The sequence below is a fragment of the Peromyscus californicus genome, unplaced genomic scaffold, assembly GCF_007827085.1.
Source record: "Peromyscus californicus insignis strain IS unplaced genomic scaffold, ASM782708v3 Scaffold_2__1_contigs__length_46816999, whole genome shotgun sequence".
Lineage (NCBI taxonomy): Eukaryota > Metazoa > Chordata > Mammalia > Rodentia > Cricetidae > Peromyscus > Peromyscus californicus.
In genome coordinates, this window is record NW_026294540.1 from 4,767,737 (window position 1) to 4,782,587 (window position 14,851).

A 14,851-nucleotide genomic window follows, 5' to 3' on the forward strand; every position below is an offset into this window, starting at 1 on the left:
AGGCTTGGACCCACCCAGACACACACAGCTGAGCTCACCGTGTGTGAGGTTAGGGTGCTATCTCTCCAAGGGCCAGCCCGCCCCCAGGAATGCCCTGGTAGCTGGCATCATGGGTAATGAGGAGCTGACAGGCTTGGAGCCTACAGCTTGGCCCTGGAGCTAAGGAACCGTGTGACCCCAGCTAGACCGCTCCACCTCTGCACCTGCTGTGGGATCCTTGGTCACCATGGGTGTCATGATGATGGAGCCGGAGACACAAGCAGTCATTCTCCTTAGGGAAAACTGGTCTCCAAAGCAGAGCCTCTACCCAAGTGACTACCTACCCAACTTCTGCCCTCCCACCCACAAACAGGCAGTTTATTGAGCACCTACTGTATACAGGGCTGTCTGACCTAAGAGATCCAGCATCCCCATAGGGCGATACTTACCCTGGGTCCCTATGTAGAAAAGGAAACCGAGGCTCAGTTAGGCAGGACACTCACCCACGTCCACTGGCTCTCGAAGTCAGAGCTTGTATTCCAATGGGGTTCTGATGGCCCTCACGGCGCTGACATGCCTGTCCTTCCCTCCCTCCCTCTCCCAGGTCATAAGGATTCTGGAACCCTACTCTGAGGAGACACAGGAGAGGGAGCCAGGCCAGTGGGCCCCCACCTGCAGAGTTAGCTCCATGGTCACTGTGCTTACTCACCTTCTGGGAGGTCTCCCCAGGGCCTGTGGGTCCATCCCCTACACACACACACACACACACACACACACACACACACACACACACACACGAAGACCTACCCACATGCAGTCATCTCTTTGGTCAACCGGGTGGACCCCAGGCCACCCCACCCTCAGGAAAAACAGTCGCCCAGGGGACTGAGGAGCCCTTTGTGCAGGGCAGGGAGAACAGTGGGCAGGGTGGGGGGCGGGGGGGGAGAGGGGAGAGGTAGGCAGCCTTACTCACTACCAAAGGAAAACACCAATTCCCGCTGCCTGGCTGCCCACTCCCCATTCCACCTCCTGGGGCTGCTCCAACACCCTGACCTCATCTGGAGCAGACCTGAGAAGATTTCCTGTGTGCCCTGCCGGGTGGTGTGGGACCCTCCCTTACTATTGAGGGAACATGACCAGAGAGGTGGGGTGACGTCCCTGGGCTCATCCAGCTAGCAGTGGCCAGGGCCTGGGACAGAAAGGGGAAGCCACCGTCAGAAATGGGCTCAAGGGTGGGGAGGAAGTGAGAGTCACAGCTAAAGGGAGGGCCTGGCCTTCCTGCCTGGCCAACTTACAAGACCAAGTGGCCTAATGTCCAGCTCACAGGACCCAAGGGCACCCAAGGTGGGGAGCCCAGGCCAGGCTAGGGGTGGCGGCTGGAGCGACACAAGCCTCCCTTGTGCTGACAGAATTCTGATCTACAGCAATCCCTGGGTGGCAGCTTTGGGAACAGAGAGGTGAAGCGACTTCCTGGAGTCACACAGCAGCTGACAGAGAGCTGGGGAGTGGGTCATCAAGAGGGGTGACTCCAAGACGGCTTTTGTGACAACAAGCTGAGCCAGTCACTGGCTGTTCTGGGACCCGAGGGGACCAAGAGTTCCCCGATGCTGGCTTCCAGCTCTCCCTCCCTGAGACTCAGCGTCCTCAGACGTAAGGGGTGTCCCCAGTGGGAATGCGGCTGTCACAGGTGACCAGGTGACAGATGGCGGCTGAGCTGGAGCATGTCCACAGAGACTCATGCTCTCATGCCCCACATGGGAGTCCTTGCTCCGATGTGCAGATGGGGAAACTGAGGCTGGAGGAGCACTTCAACCACCTGGGAGCAGAGGCTCAAACCTGGGCGGCTGGCTCCTAAACTTTAAGCGGGAAAAGTTTAGGCTCCTGGCACTCGGCCATCACACAGCACTGCTGTGTGGCTGGAAGCCTCCATCGTCCGGCCGATGCAAGCCTAGCTTTGCCTGCTGCCTGGCATCGAGTGCTCCCAGGATGCCAGGACACGTGCCCTGGACCAGGCTGGAAGACACTGTGTGAGGAAGGAGGTCAGAGAATCAGGGCCCGTCTGCGGGTCTTAGGCTGGCAGGGCAGAGTGAACCTGAGAACGAGCCCCTTTGACAGGTAAGAAAACTGAGGCTTGGCAACCCCTGGCAACCTTCCCCAACTCCCCGCAGAAAGCAGCAGGACTTAGTGGTTTAGAAGCAATCCAGCTTTCCCCTGTGGTTGTAGGATGGACCTCTTCCTCAAGTCTCAGGTCATCCCCAGAGAAGGTCCCAACAAATGGGGACAGGCCACCGCAGAGATTAAGGACATGGATTTTGGAATCAAACAATTAAGACTTAGGTTGAGGTCCCTTGTGAGCTGAGTGACTCTAAGGGAAACGACTTCACCCTGCAGACCTCAGTCCCTCCCCCTGAATAATGGGTACACGTTTTGCTATCTGAATGTACTTAGCATGTCTGGCCTATCACCTAGGGCATAGAAAGTGCTCAGCCCATTCTTACTACCATCCTAGTAACTGGTAATGCAGCCCAGGCTTGACCAAGGCAGACTGACTCTGTACCCAGAGTTCATGTCAGCAGTTAAAGGAACCAGGACCACAAGTATCTCCAGAGATCGGAATTAATCTTTAACAGGTGCTCCAAATCAGTGATGTGGAACATTCTAGAGGACCTGTGGCGTGAAACGAATGTTCTCTCGGATCCCTAGATCTTGTTACAGCGGGAACCATCTCCCAGGTCCCGTTGGACTGTCTTCCCCAAAGTCAAACAAGGAGAAACTGAGGCCCATGAGAGGTAAAGATGCCTAGTCTCAAGGGCCCCCCACTCTAGGTATACAAAACACTAAGGCCCTCTTGAAAGCATTCGCTCGGGGGTTGGGGCGTAGCCCAACAAGGTCCTGGGTTTCTGCAGACTACCAGATTTCCCCAGCCTGAGTACCCACGGGCTTCCCAACCAACCTCTGTAATCACTTCCACTCTGCAGCTAAAGGTATTTCCACATGAACAACAGCAGCGCCCCGCACCCCAACTTTCAGGGCTTCTGAGTCGGCCTTGGCCTGGCTCACACACTCTGGACAAATGGAAGTCTCTCTGATCCACACACCCTACACCCCGCAGTGGGTAAACACGCAAGACATGTCTTAGCGAGCGCCAGTCCCTCCGAACGCCCTCTCCTCTGGTTCTGAATTTATTCTTCAAGGTGTGGCCCAGTCACCACCTTGATCAAAGGCACCCTGATGCCTTCTGGGTCTACCCTCCTCCCTCCAGCCTCCCTTCTGCATTTAACAACATCCACCACCTGTGTGCATCCTCCCGGCCCTCCCCGATGCACGAGGGGTGCCCACCTGAAAGCTACAACTTTGTGAGGGAGGAGGGTGGGGCAGACATGCTCTGTTCACACCCCTCAGGCTACAGCTAGGCCAATCTGAGGTACCCGAGTGCCAGCATCCAGGATCAAGCTTCCAGAGCGCCTACTGGGGACAGGGAAGTAGGTGAGGCCTAGGAGAGGGGAAGATCCTTTCTTTCCTGGCCATAAGGCATCTGGATTTCCCCGGAAGCCTAGGTACCTTCTCAGGGCTCACAGGAATCCTGTCTCAGTGTGCCTCAGACCCTTCTCTCTGGTGAATCCCACATAAACACCATCCCTTGTGGCTTCAAAGTGAGCCAGAGCAAAGCAAGAGGGATGTTTGCCAATTGTGGGGAACCCCCTCTCCCAGGAGGGGTCTCCCCAGTCTTCAGGTTCCCACATTCTCCACAGCAGAGCAGGAGGAAAGCATAAAAATGTCTTCTTCCTGATCCTCTGCTAAGGCAGTGTGGCGAGGGAATGGCCAGCTCAAACTGCTGTGGCTGAGTGGCAAACTCCTCCAGGGCCTCTGTCCCCACAGCAGCCCTGGAGTGTACTCCCAGGGACCACATTAAAGAGGAAGAACCAAGGCTCAGGCAGCTAGGGGACTAGGCCAAGGTCACATCCCAGAGGATGGCAGAGGACGCCCAGAGCCCACCCAAACAGGGCTCCTAACCTGGAGATGGCAAGGCCTGGGCCTGGCAGGCACCTCACTTTAGGCAGCCCCAGGCCTGAGCTGTCCCCACAGGGCGAAGAGCCAAGGCAGCCGGACTCAGGGTTTCTTACCTCCCTCGAACAAAGCTCACATGTGACATGTGCTTAGAAGTTCAAGGTTCATGCCACCCCCCTGCCCCAGCCCCCAGCTGAAGAGCCAGACCTCCTCCCCACCACTTCTGGGGACAGGCCCATGGGGAGGGTTTCAATCCACTTGGCTCCATCCTCACCCCAAGCCTGGGTTTTTTTCATCTGTCCAAGGGGAAAGGGATGGCTGGGCCCCTCTGGAGTGGAAGATAGCCCGGAGGGAGTCTGAGGTTGGGTTTTCAGTCAAGTGGGGACTGTGGAGGTCTCTCTCTGTCCTCAGAGAAGACCAAAGTGAAGCTAAGGTAAAAGTCTGCAGCCTCTCCGTCTCTCTCTGAAACTCCAAGAAGCGGCCCGGGAAGTTGCCAGCTCGCAGTTCCCTCCCCCGCCGCCCATCCCTGCCACGAGCCCTAGGTGAGGCTCGTCCGGAGCAGGTAACGGCCCCTGCCCCGCCGTCGGTTTGGGTACTTGGGTCTAGGTGACCTAGATTTGCACCCCTGAGGCTCATGTCGGCGCCCAATCCACAGGTGACCGAGTGGCGGCGCCTCCCGCTTCCCGCGCGCGGCGGGGACTGCGAGTCTCGGACCCCGTCGGCTTGGGGGGGATGCCGGGACCTCGCGGACCCCTCCCCCGGCGCTGCCCCACTCACCTCGGGACGCGGGCACAGCGCTGCCACTTCCTGATCGCGCCGCGTCTTCCTCCCGCTGCGCTCCGGCCGCGCCGCCCCGCGGGGTCCCGCCCACCCGCGCCCGCCCACCCCAGGGTCCTCCCCGGCCTGTGCGCAGACACCTGGCTCGGTGCCACGCTCTTCCATTCATCACTGGTCCCTGCGCCCAGGCCATCGCCTGCCCAACCCCGGAGCCACTTGACCGGCAGCTCACGCCCATCAAGGCTGGTAGAATAGCCCGGGAGGCACCCCACACTGGAGAGGACTCCCTGCCACCCCCACACACTCTACCCACCAAGCCACCGCCCTCTGCAGATCCTTCCTGGCTGTGCCTCAGTGTCCCCACTCCGAAAGCTCCACCCAGCCATCATCAGAAAGATGCTGGGGACACTAGGTCACAGAGCCCCAAACATCAGCCAACTCTCATCATGATTATTTTTCTTATTTTTCTTCAGCTGAGGGGACTGCCCTGGTGAGCACAGGGAGGTCCTTGCTTAGCCTAGGCACAGCACAGCACTCAGAGGCCCAGCTGGAGCTAACAACTGGCAAGGGGGTAGGGGGAGAAAAGGTCAGGAGGAGCCTAAAGAGATGCAGCATGGAGGAAAAAAAAAAAAAAAAAACAACTTGAGAAGAAACAAATCTTAGTAATTAACTCACTAGCCTGGCGGAGGTGGCGCATGCCTTTAATCCCAGCACTCAGGAGGCAGAGCCAGGAAGGAGTTCGAGGCCAGCCTGGTCTACAGAGCGAGATCTAAGACAGGCACCAAAACTACACAGAGAAACCCTGTCTCAAAAAACCATAAGTAAATAAATAAATAAACAAATAACTCACTCATCAAGGTGGAGGGGGGTGGCATCGTCAAGTAAACTTCTTTTAGCTCGATCTGAGGTGAGCAGTGCTGGGCCCACTTACAGGTGGGAAACAGGCCCAGAGAGGAGGGTGGGCCTCCACAAGCTGCTGCCTCAGGGTGAGGAGCATCATTATCTGGGTGGCCAGGGTCTCCAGCAGAGTGAGCTGGCAGTGGTGAGGGGCGAACATGCCGCCCCTTAACCTCCCTGTCAGGAAGCCTGTTGCTGGGGCCTTTCACACCTGGCTGAACCAGGCTGAGGACCCAAGAGGCTGACTTACTCTTCTCCAAGGTCAGCGGAAGGAGCCTTCAACAATAGCCGTGTTCACCCAACCCCATCTCACAGACTAGGAGACTGAGGTTCCCATGCAAGAGATACCTGGCTTGGGCTAAGAGGCTGGTGATTGACAGCTACACGGACACCTGGATAAAAATCCTGCCTTGGGCCGGGTGGTGGTGGCGCACGCCTTTAATCCCAGCACTCGGGAGGCAGAGCCAGGCGGATCTCTGTGAGTTCGAGGCCAGCCTGGGCTACCAAGTGAGTTCCAGGAAAGGCGCAAAGCTACACAGAGAAACCCTGTCTTGAAAAACAAAAACAAAAAAAAAAAAAAAAAAAAAAAAAAATCCTGCCTTGCCATGGATTAGGCAAGGACCCCCACATGGGTGCCCCAGCTTCTCCATCTAGAAAAGATGTTTCGGGAGGTAGGGGACCCTGTGTCCCGTCCGCAGGATAAACACCTAGCGCTTAGTGGATGGTTTTAAAAGCTCAGGTTGAGGGGCCTGGCTCGGTTGGTCAAGTGCTTGCCTGTACGCCTGAGGCCCTGCGTTCAAACCCCAGGATCCACATTTTTTAAAAACCCTGGCCCGGTTCCACATAGTCATGATCTCAGCACTGGGGAAGTAGAGTCAGGCTGACCCCCGGGGCTCACTGGCCAGCTAGCCCAGCCTACTTTGTGAGATCCAGGCCAGTGAGTGACCCGGTCTCAAAAAAAATGGTGGATAACCCTGAGGAACGCCCGAGGTAGACCTCTGGCTTCCACACCTCACACACAAAGAGCTGGTTGGTGAAGGTATGTAATCCTCACACTGGGATGGCTGAAGCAAAGGGTTAAGAGCTTGAGGCTAACCTGGGCTACATAGCAAGAGTCTGATTGATGGGGCCTGGGTTAGTGGTACCTGGGTCTTGTTTATTGGGCAGAGTTCTAGCTTCACAAGAGGCAGAGAACACAGGAGGTGGATGGAAGTGATGGTTGCCCAGTACCAATGTCCTCAGCACCACTGATCTGTGTTAAGACAGGCTGGGGTAGAGCAATACACACACACACACACACACACACACACACAAATGATGAGCTTGTTAAACACCTGGTGTACTTTAGCATGGGAAGTGAAAACCCAGGGAAACGAGGTTAGTTGAAAGCGTGAAGATCTGCCCAGGTAGAAGAGACAAGCAGAGAGAGCCAGCGTGATGAGGTACCCAGCAAACACGGGCTGGGGCCACCAACTACGATGGGTCCCCTAGTGGACTGGTGACCCTCCTGCCTCTACCTGGAAAGACAAGAAGCAGTTGACCTCTTGCTGGGAGGGAAGAAACATATGAGGTCTTTAGTGACGGTCCCATAGAGCCACAGGGTATCAGTCCTGAATCCCACCCAGCTCCAGGATGGCTTACCTGGGTGGGCCTGACCACGCCCCCGACAGGGCCTCCTGGAGAGCAGCAGAGGGCCTGCAATCCTGTGCTTTTGGAGTGCCTCTTATGTGCCGGGCCCAGGGCCACGTGCCACAGAGATCCTTGAGCAGTGAGTGGGGTTAGGACCAGCTTACAAAACAGGTCAATTGCACCTGACTTGACAATTGTCCCAGCAAAGCTCTGCCTCATCACCAGCCTGAGACATCAGCCTAGGAGGGAAGGAGTCTCACACCACTGAGTAGAAAGCACCCGAGAGGCCACTTATGGAAGATGCCATCATTGGGAGGGTTCGAACCCAAGCAGCGGACCCTTCAGCAGAGCACAGCCGGCAGGACCACAGTCTCTGCAGAGGACTGAGTTCCAGGCTTTGGACACACGGCTCCTGTGGAAAACAGGCAGCTAGTTCCTCAAATGTTAAGAACACAGTGGCACATGACAGCCATCCCACTCCTAAGGGACACAGTTGAAGGAACCGAAAACTTATGTCCGACCAAAACGTGAGTGTTCAGAGCAGTGTTATTCAAAATAGCTTAAAAGTGACCCAAATGCTGAACAGCTAAATCAGGCGGGTGTGTCTGTTCAGCGGATGAATACACTGTTTCACTGTATTCAACAGTGAAAAGGAACAACACTAATTCATGCCTCAACCCAGATGAACCTCAAAACATGAAGATGGGCGGATGTCCATGCAGGATGCGGTGTAACAGTTTTGGTAGAAACATTCCATCCTGCAGAGAAGCTCCTTAAGCAGGAAGGTAAAAAACTCAAAGCAGCTTCAGGAAGTCCCTGAAACTGACCGGATTCATTAGGCTCCTCCCTGCCAGAGTAAGCTGAGCCAGGCTGCAAAGAAGACTCAGGTAAGCTGAGCTGCCAAGAAGACCGAGAGCGGAGCATCTGCCTGGAAAAAGCAGAAAGCAGCCATGCTGCCAGGCTGCACAGTGTGATCCAGTGTCCCAAGTTTGTGAGCCATGCCAGGGTGGGCTTTTGTGATACAGCTGCCTTTGAGTCGTTTCTACTCTTTTAAGTAACACCAATACAACTCATTGGCTCACCAAGTTGGGCTTTGGTGCCATCTGCACCTCGGTCTGTTGTGTGTTCCCTATCACGTGGGTGTGTTTCGTCTCCCCAGGGGAAGATTTGTCACACAATGGGGGGTAAAGGTGCTTGCCACCAAACCTGACACCCTGAGCCCAATCCCGTGGTTCCACGTCATAGAAGGAGAGAACCAGTTCCTGTAAGGTGTCTTCTGACCTCCACATGCATGATGGCATGTGGGTGAGCACATAACTAAGTAAATGCAATTGGTTTTTGTTTTTGTTTTGTTTTCGAGACAGGGTTTCTCTGTTGTAGCTTTGGAGCCTGTCCTGGAACTCGCTCTGTAGACCAGGCTGGCCTCGAACTCACAGAGATCCGCCTGCCTCTGCCTCTCAAGTGCTGGGATTAAAAGGCGTGTGCCACCACCGCCCGGCATAAATACATAAATGTAATTTTTTAAAGTGAAGAAGCCAGACCTGAGAGGCTGTACATTGTGTGGCTGAATGTTCAGGACATGACAAGACGCCATAGAGACAGTAGTTGTGGTTGCAGAGCAGGAGGAAGGGGAAGAAGATGGGACCACAGGTGACAGCTAGGGGGTTGGGGGGCTTGTTTTTAGGGTGATGAAAACGCTGTGGAGTTGACTGTGATGATAGCCCTCGAATCTACGAATATCCCCAAGATGGCTGCATCACCTGCCTCACTGGGATGTGATTGTGTCCTAGGAGAGATTAAAAGAAAATCTGGTCTCTGGTGTCAAACAGTTCCAGGTGTGGCTCTACCATACTTCTAAGCTGTGTGACCCTGGGCAGAGATGGCCCTGCCTCCCCGAGGCCTGGCTTCCCTGTCCTGTGTAATGGGACAGTAACCTCGTGGGTCGGGAGGATTGATTACAACAGTGTTCATGAGGCGTGGGTAGCGCGCCTGTGAATTCTGTAAGTACTCAGTAGACAGCCATGCTCAGTGGTGGGGTGTGGTCTGAGAAAGTTGCCACCAGGCAGATTTGCTTCTCTAGAAATATCTCAGTGTGTGTCCACATGGACTAAGTTGGTTATAGTGTCCCTGGGCAGTATAGTGCCATAGTCCTTCATGGTACTTGTGCTCTGTCCTTGGCCCACATGCCATTATTTCATACAAGACTCTCAGGGTGACAACACACTGCCCTAACCTGACCGATGTCATGTACTCTCCAGGTTTTCCGAGGCCTTATATAGTTCAGTGCCATGCTTCCCAGTGACCCTGTGAGCTGGCTTTCGTGTCCCGACTTTACAGACGACTGCAACAGCAAATATTGCTAACAGGGCTCTCCTCCTCTCCCCTACTGCTGCCCTGTGCCCCCACCCCTGTCTATCTTCCCTAGAACCCCTCAGTCCTGCCCTACACTGGGCCCAAGGGCTAGTGACTGGGTCCCTGGGAGCCTACAGTAGTTCCCTGAATTACAGACAAAGCCAGAACTGAAGCGGAATAGAAAAGGAAAATCAGGCTGGAGAGATAGCCCAGCAGTTAAGAGCACTGGCTGCTCTTACAGGGGACCCAGGTTTAGTTCCCAGCACCAAGGTGGCGGCTCACAACTGCCTATAACTCCAGGTCCAGGGGATCTGGCGCCCTCTTCTGGCCTCTGTAGGCACCTGCATGCATGTGATGCATATAGACTCATAAAGACATGCATAGAAAGAAGAAAGAGGGAGGGAGGGAGAGAGGGAGGGAGGGAGAGAGGGAGGGAGGGAGGGTAAATAAGGGAGCCATGAGAAGGAGAGAAGGCTTGACCAGGAGTGTAGCCTGCCTTCCTTGGTGACCGGGGTCAACTTCGGCACAACGGATAAAACCAGAGTTGCCTGCAGAGATAATGTGTTTTCCTCAAGGCACCTCAAACCAAGATGTTAAATGCAGCCAATGAGGGTTGCTCACTTAGGGTCAGCATGTCTGTGACCTCAAGTTTGGCCACATTAGTGCTTCTCAGTTACTCCCAAATCTAAATGAACAGTGCGACCGCATTGAAACACACCTTACAATTTCATTTACGAAAGGAAATGCTTTTTTTTTTTTTTTTAAAGTTTCTAACACAGGCTGGCCTCAAATCCACTAGGAAGCCTAGGATGACCTTGAACTTCTGAACTTCTGACCCTCCCAAGTGCTAGGATTACAGACCTGCCACCAAGACTGCTCTAAGTGGTGATGGGAACAGATGCCAGTGCTTCAAGTGAGCAGCATCCCAGCCCACTAAGGAAATCCTTTGGGGGAGCAACCAGTGTATACATTTCTGCCTCATTTTTTAAACTGAAATTTTAAGCTTGGCTTAATCTTTAAATGTTGTTATAAATTATTTCCTTTCAGCAATATAAATATGGCATATATATTTACACATGCACACACATACACTCCTACACACTAGGACTGGGAACTGTGCATTTATGAAGCTCTTGCTGTGTGCCAAGTACTGTGTAGACCTTTGTCTCCTTGAACTCCTCATGGATACAGGAGAGGAAGCATATACCCAGAGAGACAATAACATCTACCCAGAGCCACACAGCCCAGACCAGGGTCAGATGAGCTCCCCATGAAGTCACACCCCCATCTCTTCCCAGAAGCCATGGAGACATAGGGTCCAGGGAGGCTGGGGATGATGAGTTGGTTTGTATACCTTGGTCTTGAAAAGAGCTGGCTTTCTTCCCAGAGCCCAAGACTCCACCCTGCCAAAGACCCAGCTTCAATCAGGCCCTTCTGGAATTCTCCCTAGGGCAGAAACCTGAGGCCAGGTGGGGAGGAAGCCCGTCTCCTCAGATGACCGTTACCATGGGCACAGCCACTCAAAGTGCTTAGCCGCTGGGTGTGATGCCATTCCCCCCGGGCAGCTGGCCTGGAAGCCTGTGGGTGTGGCTTAGCCACAGCTGGCCAGGGGCACTTCAGAGATCGAATTGGGAGGGAGAGGACATTAGGGTTTCTTAACAGGGGACCCTGGATGGCTGCTGGTGTGGATGAAGGTCTGTGAGATGTGGATAGCCTGTCTGGAGCAAGAACTATGATGGCTTTTTTTGGAGACGAAGTCGCAAGTATTCCGGGCTTGCTTTGAATTTGTTATGTAGCTGAGGGTGACCTTGAACTTCTGATCTTCCTGCTACCACCTCCCGAGGCTAGGATAGGTATGTGCCAGGCATCACATGCAGTTTATGTGATGCTGGGGTTTTACCTGCCTTTGCTGAATGCTCTACCAACTGGGCTATAGTCCCAGCCCCGGGACCATGACTTAGAAGACACCACCACCACCCTACCAGGTCTGCCCACAAAGGCAGGGGATGCAGGTGCCTGTGTCTGTGCCATCAGGAAAGAGCCAGGGGTTTATTACGACAGGGCAGGGCACAGCTGTTTTCTGGAGTCCATAACAGGGGCCTCCTTGAGCACCTGCTGAACAGCTGCTTACAGTGTAAACTTGTCAATCGTCTTCTCAGGAGTGATAAGACAGTTCCCTGTTCTGAGGACGGAACCCAAACCCTCCTGGCTAAACTCAGCACCTACAGGAGGAACATCTTTCCTAGACCGTCTGCCTCTGGCTACCTGGGCCTCTCTTTGTCCCTAAGACATCCCAACTCCTGTCTGGGGCATGGCTCAGTGGCAGAACTTGCCTGACCAGGAAAGACAGAATGCTCCTGTCCTCCCCTACTCCGTGGCCTCTACACTAGCTATGACCAGCCTCTCTCCAGAGCCCGCTCAGGTTTCAGTTTTAGTGCTACCTCTCCAGAGAGCTCATCCAACCCCCAGTTTAAATCAGAACTCCACAGATATCCCATGACACGGCCCTGTCTGCCACTCACTGTCTAGTTTCATGACTCTCCTCCTCTGCTCTGTGCCCGGGGACGGGCGCCTGTGTGCCTTGTTGCAGGATTCTCTGAGCCTGCCAGGGTCCCGCACAGAGTAGGTGCTCAGTAAACAAGAGCCATCTCTCCAGCCCCAACACTTCTCGGGCTTAATCACACAGCAGAGCCTTCCAGGCAATCATCTCAGACCAAGGAATGAGCTATGGTTAGTCACCAAGGAGCCACGACTGTCAGCCTCCTCCAGAGCTCAAGGCTGCACTGAGTCCCTGCATGTGTGGTCCCATCCCAGGCCACAGAGGACCGATGTGACTTCATAGCTAGGACAAGCCAGAGGCTGGTCTTAGGGCTTAGGTGTCCATTGCAGACTAACAGAACTGCGGACCCTCTCAAGTGCTGGGTTACAGATATACACCCCTACACCTGGCTCCTGAGCTGTTCTTTATCGATATGTTGGCATAGGCTCTGCTGTGGGGTTAAGAACGAGAAGTGGCGGAGCTGGAGAGATGGCGCAGCGGTTAAGGACACTGACTGCTCTTCAAGAGGACCTGGGTTCAAGTCCCAGCAGCCACATAGTGGCTCACAACTGTCTGTAACTCCAAGATCTGACACTCTCACACAGACATACCTGCAGGCAAAACACCAATGCACATAAAATAGAAGTAAAATAAAATAAAAAAAAAATAAGTGGGGGCTGGGATGTCCCTTTAGGAGCTCTGGCCAGGTGGCAGAATCACAATAAATAAAAAATATCAGCAAAGGTGATTGTCGACCATGTCCTGTGCATCGGGCATTTTATTAAATTAAGAATAAATTATACTGGGCGGTGGTGGCGCACGCCTTTAATCCCAGCACTCGGGAGGCAGAGCCAGGCGGATCTCTGTGAGTTCGAGGCCAGCCTGGGCTACCAAGTGAGTTTCAGGAAAGGCGCAAAGCTACACAGAGAAACCCTGTCTCGAAAAACCAAAAAAAAAAAAAAAAAAAAAAAAAAAGAATAAATTATTTTACTACATGAGTATTTTGCCTGCCTGTACGTGTGTGCACCACGTGCATGGCAGTGCCACAGGGATCAGAAAAGGGCGTCTACGCCATGGAACTGGAGCTACAGCCGGTTGTCACCCTCAGTGTGGGTCCTGGGAATGGAACCTGGGTCTTCTGGAAGAGCAGCCATCTCCTCCAGCCCTATGTTATTGGTTTGCTGTTGGTTTGTTTTTGTGTCGGGCATTTCCACACAGTACTTTACATAATCCTGAAGAGCAGAGACGCTCCTGTCTCGTACACGTGGGGACACTGGGACTTCCGAGAGGCCGACTGGAAGAGCCAGGACACTGGACTTGCATCCAGGAACTGTCAGGTGCTGATGGCGCTGCAGCGGCGACAGTAAAAGTGACAGGACTTTCGCAGGACTCCCCAAGCCAGAACGCGGAAGTCGGCTGGGCCCGCCCACTGTGGGCGTGGTCATCCGCGGGGCAGGAAGGAGGGGCTGGGAGGCCCCGCCCCCTGGCTCCCCAGCCGCCGCGCGTGCCGACAGCGCCACCTACCCGGATCCGCGGGAACTGCGGGCACGGTTCCATTGGACGAGCTAGGGTCTGTCCGCGCTGGAACAGCGTGGGGTGGGGGTGGGGGTGGGGTCGCACGAGCTCTATGCTCGGTCACATCTCACACACGCCCTCCACTTGGGGGGTGCAGTTTTTAAACACCCGCCAAGCGGCTCCAAAACCGCTGCAGTCGCGCGTGTAGATCCTGCGGTAAGATTTATACTTAAACCTGGTAGGACCTCGGCGTTGCAGGTAGGGAAACTGAGGCCGGAGGAGTGGAGGAAGCTTTGGTCTGTCGTCGGTAACAGGCGCACGTTGGAATGAGCTTGAGACTAGTCATTCTAAATGAATGACTCAACCAGCAAATAGATCGAGGGGCAAGCTCGGGGCTGTTGGAGTTTCTTGGCAGTAAGGGGGTTCCTTGGGGGATACCTAAGGGGTTATTTGGGAGTCACGGGGCATATAGTCAGGTGGGAGTCCCTTGCAGGGGTGGGGGGAGTTGTTTTCTCCTCTGGTAAGTAGGGCTTCTGACATCCCAGGTGGCTGTGAACTAATGTGTTAAAAGCACCTTTGCTGGGCCTGGTACACAGTCTGTGCTCATTGTGTCTACTTTCTGTCCCTGCCCCGGGCAGAACTCGGTGCCCCACGGACAAGGATGAGCTAGCTGCCTGTCTCTGGGCTCAAAATATCCCAGCAGGTGCCTGGAGTGAAGGAGGCTGGTCTTGGGCAAGTCTCTCCCTTCCAAAATGAAAGTGCCCCCAAGACCTCACTGTCGTACATCAGAGCTAGAGGGAAGACACAGAATTCTTTTGGTTGGCAGAGTGTTGTGTTTCTAGGAGGCCCAGGTTCTGAAAGCAATTACAGCGTAGGAGGAACAGCGGCATTCTGAGTTTCAGTGATATTAAAACAGATCATGAAGTAGGAGACAGTGAACGACTTGATTCAGGCTTTCATCCCTCAGTCGTATCTGAGGCAGCCTTCCAAATCAGGTATCTGGAGGCTCAAGCCTCTTGAGGTGATGCATAATTTCCAGGGTGAAGCCCCCAAACCATAGTAACGGTGTGTGACCCAGAGTGGGTCACGCCACCGTGTCTGTGCCCTGGAGTGTCCCCTTCCTGCCCACACCCTGACTTCCTTGCCAGTTGATTC

General features: G+C 54.3%; 1 protein-coding gene across 1 annotated transcript in view; it reads right to left on the reverse strand.

Moving 5' to 3' along the window:
- Window positions 1-4,835, reverse strand: part of Trpv4 (transient receptor potential cation channel subfamily V member 4) — a 44,677-nt gene extending 39,842 nt beyond the window's left edge. Inside the window, exon 1 of the mRNA XM_052755084.1 lies at window positions 4,765-4,835. The gene's annotated coding sequence lies outside the window, so the exon portion shown is untranslated. The remainder of the gene's footprint in view (window positions 1-4,764) is intronic.
- Between the last annotated feature and the right edge of the window lie 10,016 nt (window positions 4,836-14,851).